The 16,825-nt window shown below is 33.6% G+C and overlaps 1 long non-coding RNA gene across 2 annotated transcripts in view; it reads right to left on the bottom strand.

Annotated features, from left to right (window-relative positions):
* Window positions 1–16,491, bottom strand: part of LOC129489473 (uncharacterized) — a 202,663-nt gene extending 186,172 nt beyond the window's left edge. For both annotated transcript variants that reach the window (XR_008659995.2, XR_010113675.1), the window contains exon 1: window positions 16,348–16,491. This is a non-coding gene — a long non-coding RNA (uncharacterized lncRNA). The remainder of the gene's footprint in view (window positions 1–16,347) is intronic.
* Window positions 16,492–16,825: the final 334 nt, after the last annotated feature.

Below are 16,825 nucleotides of genomic sequence, written 5' to 3'. Positions count from 1 at the left end.
AGAAGATAAAATGCTTGCTAACCTATTTAACCCTAATACCAAAGCCAAACAAAAACATGAAAAGGAAAGGAAACAACATACCAAACATCTCTTATGAATATAAATGAAAAAATCCTTTAAAATATATTAGCAAACTGAATTCAGTACCATAGAAAAAGAATTACTCACCACGATCAAGTGACATTTGTTCCAAGAAAGCAAAAATGTTTCATCCTATGAAAACCAATCAAACCCTGTATATATATATATATATACAAATTCCTCACAAACCTCTAAAAAACTAGAAGATAAAATGCTTGCTAACCTATTTAACCCTAATACCAAAGCCAAACAAAAACATGAAAAGGAAAGGAAACAACATACCAAACATCTCTTATGAATATAAATGAAAAAATCCTTTAAAATATATTAGCAAACTGAATTCAGTACCATAGAAAAAGAATTACTCACCACGATCAAGTGACATTTGTTCCAAGAAAGCAAAAATGTTTCATCCTATGAAAACCAATCAAACCCTGTATATATATATATATACAAATTCCTCACAAACCTCTAAAAAACTAGAAGATAAAATGCTTGCTAACCTATTTAACCCTAATACCAAAGCCAAACAAAAACATGAAAAGGAAAGGAAACAACAGACCAAACATCTCTTATGAATATAAATGAAAAAATCCTTTAAAATATATTAGCAAACTGAATTCAGTACCATAGAAAAAGAATTACTCACCACGATCAAGTGACATTTATTCCAAGAAAGCAAAAATGTTTCAGCCTATGAAAACCAATCAATACCATATTAATAGTATGAAGATTAAAAAAAAAGATGATTGCCCTAATTTGTGCAGAGAAAGCAATTGGCAAAATCCAATATTGCTTCATAATAAAAACACTCAACAAACTAGGAACACAAGAGAAATTTCTCACCCTGAAAAAGGGCATCTACAAAAAACCTCCGCTTAGCAACATATTTGCTAGTGAAAACCAGATGCTTTGTCCCTAAGGTCAGGAATAAAAATAACATGTCCACTCTCACCATTTCTATTTTACTTAGAATTGGAAGGTTTAAGAAGGGCAATTAGACAAGAAAAAAAAGAAGCATCTATATTAAAAATGAAGAATGAAACTATCTCTATTTACAAATGGCATGATCTTGTATGTAGAAAATCTTTAAGAATCTACTTTGTGGGCTTTTAACTTTTAAATGTAATAAGTGAGGTCAGAGAGTTGCAGAAAGCAAAATTTAAAAATCAACTGTATTATGTAAATGAGATTGAAAAATCCAAAATAAAATTAAGGAAACAATTATACATGCAATAGCACCAAAAAGTAAAATTATTAGGAATAAATTTAGCAAAATAAGTGAAAATGTCATAATGTACACGAAAAACTACAAACATTGCTGAAAGGTGTTCTAGATAAATAGATGTTCTAGATAAATAGAAAGATATCCATAATCAAGAATCAGAAAACCTAATATTGTTAAGATAGTGATACTCCCCAGAATGATCTATCAGTTTTACATAATCCTTGTCAGAATCCTAGCTGACTTTTTGTAGAAATTGACAAGTGGATCCTAAATTTATATGGAGATTTAAGGTACCCAGTATAGTCAAAACAATCTAGAAAAGAACAAAGTTGGAGTACTCACACTTCCTAACACACTTCCAAAATAGTGAGGTCCTGGCATCAGGATAGACATATAGATCAATAGAATAAAATGAATAGTCCAGAAATATACAAATACATCTATGGTCAATTGATTTTTTACAAGGATGAGTAGACCATTCAGTGGGGAAAGGATGGTCTCCTCAACAAATGGCTTTGGGACTACTGGGCATATAGATGCAAAATAATGGACTTGGATCCTTATCTTACTAAAATGAATCACAGACCAATATGTAAGAGCAAAAAGTATGAAACTCTTATAAGAAAATCTGGAAGTAAATTTTTATGATCTTGGAGTTTGCAATGATTTTTTACATTTGACACCAAAAGCACGAGCAACAACAAAATATCAAATAAATTGGGGGTCATCAAAATGCACACTATGACCACTACTAGCAAACTTTCCGAAAGATAATACACCACTGGCCAATGGGCACATGAAAATATGCTCAACCTTGTTACTCATCAGGTGAATGCAAACTGAAACCATAAGAAATAACACTTCACACCCCCGAGGTTGTCCATAATCAAAATGACAGACAATAAAAAGTGTAAACAAAGACATAGAGAAATTGGAACTCTCGTAAACTACTGGTGGAAATATAAAAATGGTACAGCCACTTTGGAAAACATTTTGACAGTTCTTCAAAACATTAAATACTGAATTATCATTGGACCCAACAATTCCACTTCTAGCTATATCCCCCCCACCAAGTGAAAACATATATGCTTGGAAAAACTTGTACATGAATGTTTAAAGAATGGATTATTCAGAATAATCAAAAAGTGGAAACAAATATCAAGAAACTAATTAATGGATAAATAAAATATCACATATTCATACAATGGAATACTGTTAAGCTATAAAAAAGTGAAATATTCATACATTTCAATATGATGAATCCTGAAAACATTATACCAAAATGCCAGTCACAAAAGATCACACATATTATGATTTCATCTATATGAAAATCCTGAATAGCCAAAGTTATAGAGAGAGCAGCTTAGTGGTTGTCTGACTTGGAAATACTGGAGTGATGGACAAAGGGTATGGACTTTCAATTTGAGGTGATCAAAATGCTCTAAAATTGTGATAGTGGTTATATAACTCTGGGAATTTTGCATTGCACACTTTAAATGGTTAAATTGTATGTTTTGTGAATTACCACAACAAAACTTCCAGTATATAAAAAAGTATGTGTGTGTATACTCCCTCCATATATACATATGAGACTTTCTATACATTCATATAGACTTTCAGGATGAAAGTGATGGTCTAATTGGTCCATGCATTTGATACCCACATCTTCAGTTTTCTAACTGAAATAGGCAAAATTCTTTATCACTAATGAGAATTGAAAAGATATACTACCCACTAGGTACCTCAAATTGTGAGTGTGAGAATGATATGGCCTTTGAGAAGCCAGTAATGTAGGTATTGATAAATTAGGATTCTTTCACTAGTTCGAGAATAATAAGAACCCACACTTGTCCACATTCCGGTTCTATGGTGACTATTTGATTGGAGTATTAAGAGAGCAACACACAAAAGACTGATAGAATTCACGGAAGTAGCAAAGCACGAAAAAGAGAATGGGACACTAAATATATATGTATACGTAATATGTAATATAATGGACAGCAAGGTTTATTCAGAATTGCTTCTCCTGTCCGTAATTTATGTTACTGGTATAGAGTCAAGTCTGTAAGGTTCAGCACTTTATCACCTTAGGATAAATGTTCCTACAAAAAAGACATCTATACCTCTTCCTATTTGTAAATAGACTCTCGTCTGCCTAAATAAGCCCATAGATAGTCCTTTAATGTATGCTTGTTATGTCTAAAACTCCTACATCTCATTCCTTTTCCATAAAGAATTTTGGCCACCCCTAAATAACTTTCTAGTGATCCCTAGGTTACAAGATATCCCCAAGCAAATCTGAATTTTACTTATGCTAGAGAACACATACGTGTGTGTTTTTGTCCCCATATTTGGACAATGTGTTTGTGTATAGACAAATACACACACACACACACCTATCGGGGATGAGGGAAGGAGAGAGAAAGTAGCTGACAAGTCTTTCCTTTGAGTAATATGTTATGTTGTTTTATTTTAGGCTTCACACTTGAATACAATAATGTAATTCTAAAAGTAAAAATATGACTTCTGAATTTTGTTTCCTATTCATGAGCCATTTTTGTATCATCCATCAAAATACCATATTATCATCATGTACAACAAAATTAAGTTTCAGAAGTAAAACTTTTGATTCTTAAAGAATAATGATGAAGGCAGAAAAAGTTAAACAGGTTGTTATTGGCCTGAATTGTAAACAATTTCAGATAATAAACCCTCAGCTTATCAACAGCACGGAGTATTAATATTCATTCTTTATTGTCTTCAAAAAGCCACTGAAAGTTTATAAACTTTAAGAAATTTATAACAAACAGTATACTTAGAGATTACACTTAAATTATTTTGCATTAATCATTTTTCAGTTTGAAAGCATGATTTTTTCGTTTTGTTTTGTTTTTTAGAAAGAGCATTGTGAAATATTTTCTGCCTAATTGCATGAATCTTTGTGGTATCTAATTGCATTTTCAGGCAGGACTTTTAAAAATGACATTTTCTACTACTAGCTAAAAATTATTTTTTCTGGCATTTTTTCAAGCATTTTAATGTCGTAGTTCAAATAATGATTAATTGCGATTTGTACAAGGAAGGAAAAGAAATAAAATATAAAATTAAAACCATGAATTTGGTTCACAAGTGGTTTGTCACAAAAGTCTCTAAATGGTCATTTATTTAGAAAGGGCCACACACCACCCCCTCTATTTCTATTTTTTCATTTCTTGTTCTGATCACACATTATGCTCTTTTTTTCCCCGAGAAAGTAGTTGCCTTATTTCAAAGAAGCTCCTCCCCAACCCCAGATCTCACCTCCTCCACAGAGCATTTCTGAAGCAATGGGATGTCCAAATGCATACATGATTATACTTGTAAAACACTGTCATCTAACATGAAACTTTTGCATGGTCCCGCATGTGCGATAAGTTCAGGAAGGAATATGGTGCAATTGCTTGGTAATTTCAGTATCATTGTTAATGTTGTCATGTGGTAGCATATTCCATTCCCAAGCTTGTTTTGAAAATTTTTGTTATTTATTTCTTCAACTTTGAGAGAAGATTTTAAAAGACTATAAAAGCCCTAGGACTCTAGATACGTTTTATTTACCACTGAAAAACTAATTAACAAAATCCTAAAGATTTTAAATATTTCATAAGATTTATAATCTTAAATCAGAACTGCATGTTGAAAACTTGTTTTAGCCCTTGAATATGACAATATTCTCTCAATGAGAGGAAAATAGGGCAGGTTTCATTCAGTTATGAGAAAGTATATATTTGTATCTATCGAAAGCCTGATTTAAGACAAGACCACAAATGGATAGATACTCATTTTAAATAAAGGCAATCAGCTATTTCATCCTTGATTTTTATTCTTTATGACAAACTTTTAAAATCTAATTTTATGAGAATATGAAGTATTTGTAGTATAAATTAGCAATGAAACATTTTTTCTATCGTTTCCCACATAAGAGCTTCTTATATGGGAAGAGTCTTCCTATAATCATAGATCAACTTCCCTGAAAGAGAAAATAAATACCTCTTTATTCTGATTCTGCCTCTGGCTAAATTTGCCTTTTACTCATAAGCAGGTCTATCAGCTGACCCTGGATTCCTCAAGGTAGCTTTTGACAACTGATACCTATTTCTATGTTTATCTATCTATCTATCTATCTATCTATCTATCTATCTATCTATCTATCATCTATCTATCTATCTATCTATCTATCTATCTATCTATCTATCATCTATCTATCTATCATCTATCTATCAATCATCTATCTATCCATCCATCCATCACCTATCTCTATCTAGGCATTTTCTCTAAATCTTGGGTTTCAGTCTCTGTATCCCCTTAGAGCAGCTTGAGATCAAATCTGTCAATCTCAAAATAAGACACTCTCTGGCTCATGCATGCATTTGACCAGTGACTTAGTAGTCACTCAGCATATCAGAATTTTCACAAAGCCACTGATTGACTTCCAAGCATTTCCCATGTAATTTAATATAACTGCTACCAAGTATACCATGGCTCCTTATTTATGGTGTTTAATCTATATAGCTTAAATTCTAAATTATTCATCCATTTTTAGTCATTGTGCTAGTATAAAAATACTTATAGGCAAATAGACACATTTAAGCCTTAGGGAGCTAACAGTCAAGAGTAGAGAAAGATACATGCAATTGTATTAGAACATGAAATGTTTCACAGTAGTATCTATGGCCTATCTAACAGAAAAATCCTGTACTGTGCCTACTAGCTGAGAGACTTTAAACAAAGTGTATGCAAGTTTACTGACATGGAATAGAAATTCAATTAATATTTATGGTTACCACAGTTGTAGAAGTCTTAGTGGACAACAGAATCCCAAAATATGGAGAAATAAGGGTAGAATAACATAATTTGTTAATAAGTATATCATTTTCTCTTTGTCACTAAAAGTTGTATTCTCAGTGTGATCTATGTAGAATCTGACTGGTCGAGAGTCCAGTGATTCTGCAGATATTTCTCACTGTCATAATTTTTGGAAAAGGTATTTTTAGTTTCATTTCTAAAAATAATTAAAATTACTAAGGTATAAAATGTCTTCTCATAGTACTTATCATATTTCATGATTAGCAATTCACAACTACTCTCTAGAAATGCCACTGACACAATTTTCAATAAAAATACCACATGTTTATAATGAGTAGATTGGAGCTGATAATTTTTTTTCTTTTTTTTTTTTTTTTTTTGAGATGGAGTCTTGCTCTGTCGCCCAGGCTGGAGTGCAGTGGCTCAATCTCGGCTCACTGCAAGCTCCATCTCCCGGGTTCACAACATTCTTCTGCCTCAGCCTCCCAAGTAGCTGGGACTACAGGCGCCCGCCGCCATGCCTGGCTAATTTTTTTTTTTTTTTTTTAGTAGAGACAGGGTTTCACCATGTTAGCCAGGATGGTCTCGATCTCCTGACCTTGTGATCCACCTGCCTCGGCCTCCCAAAGTGCTGGGATTACAGGCATGAGCCACCACGCCCAGCCTGGAACTGATAATTTTATTGAAACCTTATGACAAAAAAGCACAAAATGAAGGAGTGAAAAATATTCTGTTGACTATTACAGAGGAGGGAAAAGTGGCATCCTTCACCCTTCTTAGTTCTTAGGCTTGGCTATACATTAAATTGACATGAACAGATAAACAGGAGAAAAACTATATTTAATTATATACATATGCATGGGAGTCCCACAAAAATATGTAACTTAAAGAAGGGCCACAGATGTTTAAAGTTTACAAAGCATCCTGAGCTACAAAAAGCAATAAAGGCTTAGGCCTTCTGTGGGGTAGTGAAGACAAGTTACGGGAGAGTTAGAAGAGAAAATATATGGTGAATAAAGATTGCCTTATTATTCTGATAAAAAGTCTTTCAGGTAATAAAAGTTGTCTGGCAGCAGCCCACTATCTTCCTGATAGAGATACTTTTACAAATGCAGGTTTCCTTTATATATATTTACAAAAGGACAGCTTTTCAGAGATACTTCTGTGTCTGCAGGTTCTAAAACTAATGTGAATAACGTGCTTAAAATATTCCAAAAACATATATATTAGGTTGAAATATTCTGGTCTTCTCCAGTCATATTTTGGGGTGGTGTGTTCTGGGCCACAAAATATAATAGACTAAAAATACTGAATTTGTACTGAGTTCCTGATAAACACACATTTAAGAATTACTGATAATATCAGGTTAGAACAATTCATGTGCTGTTTATATAACAATTGTTTAATCTTTTTATTTCCTCTGAGGAGAAAGGCAGGGTTTGAAAGGCAGTAAAGATGGAATCCATCAATAAAATCTTCTCCTCTACCAGAAAAAGGTAAAGGAAAAAATGAGAAACATGTCTGTTACATTATTATATATACATATTGGTTTTCGTCCACAGTTCCTGGCTTATAACCCCCGTAACCTTTGTTATTTCCTAAGTGACTAAAACAATAAGCATATCTTTTGTTAAAGTATTTGGCCTTTTGTCCTTGTTTCCTGAAGCAGCTTTGGAGCAACTTCAGAGAGATAAAAGTGAAAAACCATCTTTTGTTATAATGTTGGGATGCTTTAGACCTCAGAATCAGGCCTCAGACACAGAATTTCTTTCTCTTTGACCTTTTTCTGCCCTCCTTTCACCTGCTCCTTTTTCGCCTCAAGGCAGGCCACCGAAATTACAAATATACCCTAATTTTCTCCTGCCTTTCTGTCTTGGAGCTGGTCACAAAGAAATTCTCTGACCTACCTTGTTTGATTATAAGTCACGAAACCCTAATTTCAGAATGGGTTCTGCCCCATACCCTGGAAGAGAAAATGTTGCACAGAGAGGCCAAAAAGAATCTGAACAGATAGATAGAACTTGCTGGGTTTCCCCACTCTGTTTATTTGTCTTAGATCACACCCTTTTTGTCCAATCACATTTCTACCCCTTTATTGATGCTTCGATTATGTCTATGCAATGAAGTTTCCATAGAAGGCCCAAGAGGATGGTATAAGGAGCTTCCAGATAGCTGAACGCATTAAGGTTCCTGGAGGATGATGTACCCAAAGAGGGTGTGGAAGCCCTGACCCTTCTCCCGTATTTTGCTCTCTGCATCTTATCAGGCGTAGCCCTTGTAATATACTTTATAATCAACTGGCAGACATAACTGTTTCTCTCAACTCTGTGAGCCACTCTAGCAAATTAATCAAACCCAAGGAAGAGGTTGTGGGAACTCTGGCTTATAGCTGGTTGGCCAGAAACACAAATAAAATAACCCAAGGCTCGTGATTGGCACCAGAAGTGGAATGAGTCCTAAACCTGTGGGATCTGATGCTATCTCCAGCTGTTGTTCACTGCAGAATCAATTGCTTGCTTGCTGGTGGGGGAAAATCCCCACATATTTGGTCCCAGAAGTGTTCTGTGTTGATTGTTGCAGTGTGAGAGCAGAGGAAAAACAGTTCATTTTTTAACTCAACATTATACTTCAATTCAAGGTAACTCTTCCTTTTCATCATTTATCTTTTTGAATTTTTTCATGTAATAAGTATTTAGATTTCTTCAGGTTTGAATAAAATCTCAACCTTTTATAATTTTCCACCTGCAAGTCTTGTGAAGATCAATAATACTCTTTTCACAATCAAAACTCAAAGGTCAATTTTCAGTCTTACTTTTTTGAGTGTTACACAGAACACTATTGGGTGATTATTGTAATCATTCCTTTCCTGGTCTCCATGGTGATACTGTTATCTATCTATCTATCTATCTATCTATCTATCCACTTATCTATTTAGCTAGCTAGCTTGCTATTATTTTACCAACATCTTTCCTCTCTATCTTTTTCACAGATTTTATAGTCCAGATACATGAAACCACTCGCATCCATCAAGCCTTGCTTCCACTTCTCTTTTGGCAATGTACTTATCTATAAGCCTTAAAGCAAATGACAATAAAAATTTTACTGCTTCCATACCTTTGTTTCCTAAAATTCCACAATATTTGGAAATATTGCTGTAGTAGCAATTCAATGCAATCATTATTGTAATGCTGTATTGGTTTCTTTTTTAATCTCCAGGACCTAATATATTGCCAATCACATTAAAAAAATCATCCTTTGAAGGGATAAGTGGGTAGATTGATGAATGACTCAACTAGTTTACAAACTGCGATACAAATATTTATGTATGTGTGTGTACATAAATATACATATACATATATTCATATACATATATACATATACATAAACATAGATACATATATAAAAAATCTTTTGTTAGATTCTTTGTCTACTATCTACCCTTCTCCACCTAGCTCTGTGGGTATGTGACCTGCATTAGGCTCTCTGAACCTCTGACATTCAGATATGTATTGGCAGGACGGTAGAGAAAGAGACGTGAGTATGATCAGGGTGGTTAAACCCACCTTAGTCTCCTTCTAACAGAGCTGCTGTGGTCTGAAGGTTTCCCTTTCTGAAGACCAAGCCTCTCTCAGGGGACATTTCCTATAGGAGGATCACAGGTCACCTGTATTTGCTAGTTGGCCTTACCCAAAGGAAAGGTAAGCTCTTTCGCATCTTTATGACAGCAGGTAGTTTTACAACTTCGAGAAAGGCTCCTACCAACAGTAGCCCCATTCTTCCACAGAGACTGAGAGATAAGGGGTATTATTTTTTATTTTTGATAATTACATTTCAAAGGGATTGCCTTCAGGTAGTTGAGAAAGATAGTCCTGGGTTGTACAACTGGCAAGGAGGCTTTTTAAAGGATTTGAATCTCAAATGGGCAGAGGAAAAAAATTGCAGCTACAAATGTTCTAAAGTAAATGTGCTAAGAAAAGGGAAGTAAGGCCTCTGTGGTTAGGCCATCTGAATTCTACAGGTGACTATGTGGGAGGGGAGGGTGCCTGTCTAAAGTTTAGTCAAGATCAGAGAAATGTTAATTCTGTCTTGGGCAGTAGCATTTAACCAGATAAAAAGTACAAAAGACACCTTAGACATAGAGGATGGCCCATAACAAGGTCATGTACAAGCAAATAGAAGAAGCACTGTAAGTCTGAAGCATATGGTGTGAGAACAAGTGTTTTGAGAGGTGAGGTTGTAACAGTTTTTACAAGCACATTGAAATATGGTCTGATTCAGCTAATGAAAAAGTAATTTAAAAACTAGTGTAGGCACAAGTTTACAACATAGAATCAAAACCAGAAAAAAAATGATTCCACAGAGGCTAAGAGTTCATTGCTAAGCATTTTATTAATAAAAGGGTGAGTAAGCAGTGCCAAAGTTGAGGGCATAGAAACAATTAGCTCTCAATTAAAAGTCTATTCTTGGCCCTAAAGGAAGAAATCTTTATAGGGTGGTGGAGACAGAAATTTGATTGTAAAGAGATGATGAAGTGAGTAAATAAGAGTTGAAAATATAAAGGTAGACTATTTTATAGAACTTTCAAGAAGTCTGGCAATGAAGAGAAAGAAAGGTTACTATGTGATTCTTCATATTAAATGAAATTTTAGAAATATTTGCTTAGTATGTATTAGGATGTCTTCAATGGCTTGACTTTTGGGGATTTTTTTCCTCTTTGTTTATTCAGTCTACCTGATTGATCTGCACTTCACATGGATTTATGCCATTTTGATCCTCAACTGTCTGAACTAAACTCTCGCTAGACTCATCTGTTCTATGTCTTGAACTTTGGCCTACCTCATACTGCTGGCTTACCTGTTTGTATTTTCAATATCAGTTAGGATGTCTCTGAACCAAGTGGGAACTTCCCATCCATACTATAGCTTGAATTTACACAGAAATAAAGCTTATTAAGATCCTTTATATACTTATCAAAGCTGCAGCATTGAAAAGGATCACATGCCAAGCTTTGAGTTTGCCACAGGCAAGTTGGAAATATCATTTCCAAAAAACTATACTCATTGTGGGACTAAGATGTTAGACCTTCAGTGGGGAAGTGATTCACAGGTAAAAAGACCAAGCGGGAGGCAAAAAGAATGTATTGAGCTGGGAGATGTTAGAAAGTTAGATGGACAGAGATTAGCAGAAGAGAAAAAGAAAGCAAAGCAATTAGATGGGAGGGAGATGCAATCTGTGGCCATGCAGATGTATGCCTTGGAAATCTCAGGGCCTTGTAGCTGCTGCTGCTGTTTTGAGAGCTTCAAGGAAAATGTGTAAATGAGAAATGTGTTAGTCAGACAGAGAGTCACTAAAATAAATCATTATCTTTTTATCTTCTAAATATATTGTCTAGTCAACATAGAGCTATGTTAGAAAAAAATGTTACATCATACTTAAGAAGTATTATTTTGAAAGTTTTATCTAAGAAAGCTGTTTCTACTTTTGCATATTGCTTTGTAGTTCATTTTAAATATGTATGCATTACTTTATCTCAAACCTTTTTATAAAATGATAATTATGCTTAGCTATATTAATCCAATGTATCATATTACAACTTGATTAGAATATCATAATAAAACTACGAGCAATGAGATTGAGTTTTAGTCTGAAAGATACCATATACTCAAGAATGATAAACTAGAGTTAACACACTATTTATTGATAATTAAATACCTATCAGTAGTACACTTACTTATAAGCCATTTTTGTTTTTACTTTTTACAAAGGAAAGATTTACATCTTTCTCTGTACCTAACAATAACAACTGTAGGGGGAAAGGGGAAAGTTCTGCTTGGCCCTCTGCAGGTTTGCTGACAAATCAACTAGATAAAAACAGATAAACTGGAGAAAAGGCATACTAATTTATTTAACATGTATACATGAGAGCTTTCAAAATGAAGAGACAGAGATACAGGGGGAAATAGTCTATTTATTTGCTTAGGTTCCACAAAGTATGGACAGCTGTGTAGATATATAATTGGATACAAAGCATAGGATCTAATGTTAATAGGCAGAGGAGAAGCCCAGCAAGGCCTGTCTGTTTAGATTCTTCTTGGCCTCTCTATGCAGGTTTTCTCCTTTCTGAGTGTGGGCAGGACTCTTTCTGGAAATGGGGTGTTATGACTTACAGTCAAAGAAGGTAGGTCAGATAATTTCTTTATGGCCACTTTTTACACAGAAAGATGGAGGGAAAGTTAGAGTAATGTTTTTAGGTTTTATGGTTGTCTTTGGGGAAAAGCAGTTCTGGTTTCAATGGCCTGCCCTAGGGAAGAGGGAGTCTAATTTCTACAGCTAGCCTTGGGAGAGAATGGGACTGAGAAGCAGAAGTTGCTTCTGAGTCCTTCATTTTAGGGGATTGTTTTCTGACCCCAACACAGCATAGCATGGATTCTCAACAAACAAGCAAATAGAATAAAATTATCTCCTTAAAATCATCTGCTTATTTAATATTATGTAATAGATAGTTAGGATAAGATTTAAAAGACTTAAAATAATTATGCATTTATTTGGTTGTTAAAGTACTATTTTTTAGTACTTGTTTTTGAAATTTCTCATCTAGAATATTTATTACATGAGCCTTTAAATTCTCTGGCTTTACTACAAAACAACAACAACAAAACACCTTGATGGGTTAAGGAAGTTAATATAGAGTAATATTTTCTTAGAAATAGATGCATATTCTGCTTAAATATCTACATAATAACATCAGTTAGCATAGGGTAACTTAAAAAAAAGTTATCCTCAAAATCTCACAGGCAATTTTATTTCTCATTTATGTGAAGTCCAATACATTTGATCCTTGTTGTGTGGCCTTTGTACACAACTATTTTCCAAGCTCTGACTCAGGGAGACCCCACCTTGTATTGTGTCTGCTATTTCTAGGGCCTTGGAGAGAAGAGAGTGTGTTTAAGATTGCTTTTTCGGTCAGCTCTGGGAGTGGCACACAATTCTGCCACACACATTCCATTAGCCAGAATTGTGTCTTGTGGTCCCACTCAGAAGCAAAATGTCTGTAGAATGTGTTTAAGTACGTCTAGCAAGCAGAGAAAAACCAAATATTGATAAATACAATCAACTTCTATCAGTACTAAACCATTACTTTCTTATTAACATTTTATAAATGTAAATTATTTTGAGATCTGTGTTCAATGTAAATTTTTTGAAGGTATTATTTACTTAATGAGGAACTTAAAGTAAAATAATTTAAGTACGGTAATGCAGATAGTAAATTTACACTTAGTATTTAAATTCAGCAAGGCCCATGCTCAATTCTAGATCACTATGTTTAAGGTCTAATAGTAAAACAGAGCAGCAATTACAACACAAAGTATTTTGGTTGGCAGCAAAACATATACTCTATATTTACATGTAAGTTATTACAGTTCAAAAGTATGTGGGAAAATAGGTTCAAAATAGATAAAGGTTTTATAACGTAAGAGAATGGAGAATTTAAATAATAAGTTTTCCTAAAGACAGAATTGGTCTACATTACTACCTGTTTACCTTCTTTTGTTTCATTTTGATAAAATTTATGTTAAACAGTCTAATAAAATATTAAATCACACATCTTTTTCTTAAAGTTCCTTAAAATAATACTCTCATCTATGTTATCAGTAAACAGTCTTAATATTGCTGTTCTCCTGAGATAATTTTTCTCTTATTGCTGCTCATTATTTAATGAAACTTTCAATATTAGTAAAACATAGCTCCAAATCTCTCATGTAGAGCTATTATTATACCTGTGCTGTTTTTTCTTCTGCCCACAAAGCCTGTCAAAATGCAAATTGCTTTCTCTGACCAAAAGTACAGCAGGAGCACAGCCTGGCTCCTTTTTACACAAAACCACCAACAGATTTGTTAACAGCTGTTCTTGGGGTCTGTGCACGTAATGGAAACTTCAGAACCTTGCAGGGCTCATGGTTTCTTCTGTCTGCAGCACAGGAATCATTTAACAGTAGGTGACACTTTTGGCAATGTATAATTAAAGGGCTTGTTTTAGCAAAATGACACCCTGTGTAACACATAATAAAAGAGAAGGGGGAAGGAGAGGTAACAGGCCTGGGTATACAATTTAGTTTGTAGCAGAAAATGAGCACAGTTGGGAGCTTGACTATTTTTGCTGTGATTCCTGAGGTCACATTAAGCAAAACAAATCACTATGTTTCTACTTTATTCAGGTGACAAGTGGATCGATAAGATAATTAATAATATCTCTTCTTCCCTATTTGGCTAATTGAGACTAGGGAAGATTATAAACGGGTCTACATGAAAAACCAGAAGTCATTTAATTTGAATGCCGGCATCACCTCCCCAAGGTTATTGATATTTGATTTAAAGGGGAATAAAAGATGGACAATTTAAGTGAATCTGACTTGCATTGTTCTGAATCCACATGCATTGATTCAGATTTGGGAGATGTCTTTTCAACAAGGTAGCTTTGGATCAATGGGGCTTGCATATTTGATCATATTTCTTTCAGAATCTTTCTTAAGTATTCTTCATTTGTTACCACCAGGTGAAGGCAAATCTCTAGTTTAGAAAACTTGATTTAAAAATAAATTAGAAAGTAAAGAGAAAAAAGGCATGTTCCATTCCTGACATTTGTATATGCTATTACTCATTGAAAACATAACATGGTAAGTTTGTTTCATAGTCATTGCCTCTACCATTATCTGTTACTCCCTCCGAACTACACCATTAATTATCTTTGCCTACTTCTGAAATGCATATACATAAAATCTTATTGTATGTAACATCTGAATATAGCGTTTTTGCTTGTCATTGTTACTGAGATTTATCAATGTTGTCACACATAATTTCAGTTTATTTTTATTGATATGAAGCATCCTATAATATGAATATACCACACTATATTTAATATTGATGGACATTTTAGTTATTATAAATCATGATGATATAGTTTTGCATGTACTTTGATGGACACATGCAAGCATCTTATTAGGTAATACAATATATTATAGAATTGATACTTTATAAAATATATGTTTAGCTTCAGTAAATACTGCCAAATAATTGTCTAAAGGAATTATTCCAAGTCACATTCCTGCCATCAATATATCAGAGTTCCATATCTTCACCAACACTTGGAAATATCAGTATTTTATTATATTTTAGTTATTCCAGTAAGTATACAGTGGGATTTCATTGTTGTTGTAATTTTTTTTTTGCCCAATGATGAATGAGGTTAAACATCTTTTCATATGTTTATGCATTATTTGGATGGCTTTTGTTTGAAGCACCTGCCCAAGTCTGTAGCCTATCTTCTTAGCAGATTATTTATCTTGATATTGTTGAGCTGAGACATCTTTTTTAAATTTTTAATATTTGTTATATATACATATATGTGTGTATACACAAACATTTAAATATAATCTTGATTTTTTGCCTTTTCTAACCCTTAATAATGTCTTTTAAGATATAAAATTTTAATTAACTTTAAGTTCAATTTGTCAAATTATCCTTTTCTTTTGTTAATTTTTTGTATTATGTTACAATCAACTGACTATATATGTGTGGGTGTCCCTCTTTATATTCTATTCTATTGATGAGTTTATCTCTATCTGTACCCATACCTCACTGTTTATTCACACTGTAATTACATGAAGATGAAATACTTAGTGTTCTAAGTTCTCCTGCATCATAATTGTCTTTGTTATTCTTTTTTTTGCATTTTCATATACGTTAGAGAAGCCACGTATTCATTTTCATAAAATAAACTACTGGAAATTTGTGTTGAATTACATTAAATCTATGTATCAGTTTTAAAACAACATTTTTAATATTAACTCTTAAAATCATATAGCTTATTCCTAATTAGTTTTTAGTTTCTCCCAAAAGTGATTTATATGTTTTTTGTTTTGTTTGTAGAGCTCTTATACCACTTTATTTTTATTTCTAGGTATTTATGTCTTTATATTTTTATAAATAGTATCATTCAATATTTTTTTCAATTGGTTGCTAGAATTTCTGATATTTCCAATTTGTGTGTATTAGTCAGGGCTCTCCAGAGGGACAGAAATAATAGGATATATATATATCTCCTATTATAAATATTACATAGTTTATAAAAATAAACTCATATATATATATATATACATTATATATATTTGGGAATTTATTAAGTAGTATTAACTCACATGATCACAAGGTCCCACAATAGGCCATCTGCAAGCTGAGGAGCAAGAAAGCCAGTCTGAGTCCTAAAGCTGAAGAGCTTAGAGTCTGATGTTCAAGGGCAGGAAGCATCCTGCATGGGAGAAAGATGTAGGCGGGGAGGCTAAGCCAGTCTAGCCATTTCGTGTTTTTCTGCTTGCTTTCTATTCACTGGCAGCTGATTAGATGGTGCCCACCCAAATTAAGGGTGGGTCTGCCTTTCCCAGCCCACTGACTCAAATGTTAATCTACTTTGGCAACAGCCTCACAGACACACCCAGAATCAATACTTTGCATCCTTCAATCCAATCAAGTTGACGCTCAGTATTAACCATCACACTGTGTTTTGCCTTCTTTCTCCTTGATATATTTTTTGTAAGGTATTACTTGATTTTATTAAGATTTTCAAAGTCTGAACTTTAAAATTTATGGGGATTTCTTCATTTTATGTTTTCTATTTCT

The sequence above is a fragment of the Symphalangus syndactylus genome, chromosome 9 (assembly GCF_028878055.3).
Source record: "Symphalangus syndactylus isolate Jambi chromosome 9, NHGRI_mSymSyn1-v2.1_pri, whole genome shotgun sequence".
Lineage (NCBI taxonomy): Eukaryota > Metazoa > Chordata > Mammalia > Primates > Hylobatidae > Symphalangus > Symphalangus syndactylus.
Note: the sequence above shows the minus strand (reverse complement) of the source record. Positions and strands in the feature narration are given on the sequence as shown.